This window comes from Acinonyx jubatus, chromosome A2 (assembly GCF_027475565.1).
Source record: "Acinonyx jubatus isolate Ajub_Pintada_27869175 chromosome A2, VMU_Ajub_asm_v1.0, whole genome shotgun sequence".
In the NCBI taxonomy this organism is placed as follows: Eukaryota; Metazoa; Chordata; class Mammalia; order Carnivora; family Felidae; genus Acinonyx; species Acinonyx jubatus.
Genome location: NC_069383.1, coordinates 155,236,775 through 155,241,005, shown reverse-complemented (window position 1 = coordinate 155,241,005; position 4,231 = coordinate 155,236,775). Strand labels below are relative to the sequence as shown.

General features: G+C 40.3%; 1 pseudogene; it reads left to right on the top strand.

The window, feature by feature from the left end:
- The first annotated feature begins 272 nt into the window (after positions 1-272).
- On the top strand, positions 273-3,219 carry LOC128314936 (olfactory receptor 7A10-like; annotated as a pseudogene).
- The last annotated feature ends 1,012 nt before the right edge of the window (positions 3,220-4,231 follow it).

Here is a 4,231-nt window from a genome sequence, read left to right as displayed (position 1 = left end):
TCTAGCTCAGAAGCCCCTGATCAGTCATGACACAAAGGCAGGTTTTCCTTCCACTTAGGACTACTGTGTCCCGAACTTTTTTCCTTATTAGTTGTAACCACCACCTGAAACACCATTTATTCCTTTATTAATATTCTGTTCCTCCATCTGACACAGACACATCTTAGACTGTCTTGTTAAGGTGAAACACACATTCCTACTGCATTTGTGCAATGCTGTTAAAAATACTTGTCACAAGATAATGTGTTAAATTTTCTCGGGTGGAAAAAAAAAGGTCACAGGAAATTTATGGAGAACATTGCTTTGGATAATTGTTTTGATTCAGAACAAGAATTGTGAACAATTTAAGACTCATGGAAAACATAGACATTTGAGAGTCCCTGAAATTTTCTGGTGTGTATTCTAGATTGGTAGGGAGTGTGTAAGAATTAATGAATGAAGCATTTTGAAAAGACAGCATTTCTTGTAATTCTGTGATCATGCTTCTGCCTTTCCAATGTTCTTGTCTCTGTTCCAGCCATTTTCATCAATTACATGGAAGGAAGAAATCAAACTCATGTTACGGAATTTATCCTCTTGGGACTCTCAGATCAGGGGGAGCTGCAGTCATTGTTCTTTTGGCTGTTCCTGTCCTTGTACTTGGTCACCTTCACTGGGAACCTGCTCATGATCCTGGCCATTATCACGGACTCCCGCCTCCACACGCCCATGTACTTCTTCCTCTCCAACCTGTCCTTTTCAGACATCTGTTTCACCTCTACCACCATCCCAAAGATGCTGCTGAACATCCAGACGCAGAGCAGAGCGATCTCCTACAAAGGTTGCCTCAGCCAGATGTATTTTTTCATGCTTTTTGCAGGAATTGACAACCTCCTCTTGACAGTGATGGCCTATGACCGGTTTGTGGCCGTCTGTCACCCATTGCACTACATGGTCATCATGAACCCCAAGTTCTGTGGCATCCTGCTTCTGGGATCCCTGTTATTGAGTGTTCTTGTCTCTCTGTTACATGACTTACTGATTTTGCGACTCTCTTTTTGCACAGATCTGGAAATCCTTCACTTTTTCTGTGAACTTAAGCAGGTGATCCAACTTGCTTGCTCTGATACCTTCCTCAATGACCTGGCGATGTATTTGGCAAGTGCACTTCTGGGTGTTGTTCCACTCACTGGCATCCTCTCCTCTTACTCTAGAATTGTAGCCTCCATCTTGAGAATTTCATCAGTGAAGGGCAAGTATAAAGCATTTTCCACGTGTGGGTCTCATCTCTCAGTTGTGTTCTTGTTCTATGGTACAAGCCTTGGTGTGTATTTTAATTCTGCTGCTTCACAAAACTCCAGCACAGGTGCCATAGCCTCAGTCATGTACACAGTGGTGATGCCCATGCTGAACCCCTTCATCTATGGTCTCAGGAACAGAGACATCAAGCAAGCCCTGAGAAAGCTCTTTAGTCGAGAGACCTCTGCATGTAGGTTTCTTTGTTTCAGACTAAAGACTTGAGTAACAGGGCTTAAAACCCTAGAAGACCTAGATCATGATATTTGTATCAGTTCATAGGCTGGCAATGCGCATTTTTTCTCCTTATTAGTTAGCTGTAAGTTTTCATACATCACAAGCAACTATTTTGTCTGTAGCTTTTTAAAGTTCATTTATTTATTTTGAGTGGGATAGCAAGAATGAGTAGGGAGAGCCAGAGGGAGATTGATGGAATATCCCAAGATATGTCCATGCTGTCAGCGCAGAGCATGAAGTGGGACTCAATATCACAAACTGTGAAGTTTTGATCTGAACCATAATCAAGAGTTGGACTCTTATCTGGCTGAGCTACCCAGGAACCCCTCTACTGAATTTCTTTAAAACTGTTTAGTCATCGTATTAAATTCCATTGCACAGATTTTTAGAAGAAAATTTTAATGTGTATTCATTTTTTTGAGAAAGAGATAGAGAGAGAGAGAATAAATTAGAAGTAGTCTCCAGACTCTGAGCTATCAGCACGAGGGTGATGCAGGGCTTGAAACCATGAATTGTGAGATCATGACATGAACCAAAGTCAGACGCTCAAAAAATTCAGCTACCCAGGTGTCCCCATTGCATGGATATTTAAGAACATATACATAATATAGCAAATTGAGTACTTATAATGTGATAGGAGGAGCCAATGGAGTAAATGTGAAATGCTTTTTCTCTGGGTTGAAAGCAGGTGTCAGAGTATCTGCTTTTCGAGGAAAATCATTGTACCTATCACAGGTTATATACAAGTTTCAAGAGTTTTAAGTCAATCCACCTTGGAAGGAGATCACATCTGCAAGAGCCTAGGCACCTGGAACCTTCTGTGATTAGTTTACAATAATCCACCTTCACTATGCAGTCTCCAGTTTCCCCTCACACAGTCCAAAACATAAATGAAGTGTGAAGGTAATAAAAATTGCAACTCCTGATTTTTCAGGCCTTGATAGTGGCATTCTTGGTGATTTTCCCAGGGATGCATTATTACTTTTCTTTTACTATTTGGTAGGCAGCAGCACTGTCCTGTGATTTCCCTCAGCACCTCCTACCATAATAGACTCTTCACAGATCTCACACACAATATGGCTACTCTGTCTATTGCCACCTCCATCTTTTCTAATGCTGCATCCCAGAAATTAGGCAGTGAGAACAGGATGCAATTATGGACTTGACCTGTGGCTTGTGGGACAGAATAAGATGAATGTCTCTTTCTCACCTACCCCAGAGGCCCTCATCTGGATTGTAAGCCATAATGGTAATTTTCTATTCCCTTATTCACAGTTTTCCAGATAAATATCCACAGGTCCTTTCAAACACTAGTATGCAGATAAATGTTCATGGAACTATCTCTGAAAAAGAAACAGGGAAAGCAAGAAGAAAGGAAGTAATTAAGAACAAAAGAATAAAGAAGAGAGCTTATTTGTAACATTTGCCAGTTTCCATGGTATAATTACTCTCATCTTTTCCAATATCAAGGTACCAATTTTAGTTCAGACCACAGTCCTCATGAACCATTATAAGCTCGCCAGCGCCATCACCTCAGAGCCTTTGGGTTGGGTTTGGAGGAAAATGTAAAGTAATTGTTGCCATTTTACAGCCTTCTGTCAGGTGTAAATAGTCACATCAGTTGAGTATTTGGGGCAGTGAACAATCTCAGGACTGATAGGTAGAGATTATGACCCTTCATTGTAGTGAGTCAGGTCTATCTTTTCTTCATGATTATTAGAGTTGGTTGTGTTTTTGTTTTTGTTTTTTTTGCTTATTTTTTTTTATTTACACAAATTAGATAGGCTATTACTAAGCTTCCCATCTATTTTTGTTTCTTGGAGACACCAGGATGTGTCAAAAATCCATGTGGATCAACCAGTGTTGATGAGAATGATTAATTCTTATGCACTATGAATAACATGCCTCAAATGGTTTGGGACTGCTGTCATGGCCTCTGGCAGTTCAGGAGGGGCTGAACTTTCGACAAAGGCATTTCAATTTTAGCAGGTCCATGGTAAGTCTGTCCTATGGGGGAGAAGCTCTGTAGAGTCTGTCAAGGAAAACATTATAGCCCTCCCCAAGCTATTTCTCAATGATCTTATGAATTTTATGTCGTCTGAAACTTTAGTTTGGGTATATTTGGGGTTGATGTATTGAATCACACAAGATAAACCCATCACAATGCCCTAGTCTCCTTGTACTTTGGATTCCTTTCTCTACATCATATTAAGCTATTTATGGCATTGAAATTATTTTTTTCCTTAAAGTTCATTTATTTCCTTTGAGAGAGAAGAGAACAAGCTGGGGAGGAGCAATGAGAGGGATAAAGAGAAAATCCCAAGCAGGCTCCACACTGCCAGCCCAGAGCTCAATATGGGTCTTGAACTCACATATTTTTAGTTCATGACCTGAGACAAAATCTAGAGTAGGACGCCTAACTGACTGAGCCACCCAGGACAGATGAAATTCTTGTGGAGAATGTCACTCTTTTTTCATCATTTTTCAGGGTAAAAGAGATATGTAATTTATTATTTTAAACATTTTGAAATATGCTTATGCATCATTAAGTACTTTCTCACTGTTTAGCAACCACCACCTCTATCTGTCCCCAGAACTTTCTCATCATCTCAAATTTAACTTCCGTTTCCTTGTAATAGTAAATTCATATGGCAGAATCCCTCTGCCCCACCCCTGTCTCCCACCATCCTACCTTCTCTCTCTCAAACTGATAACCCTG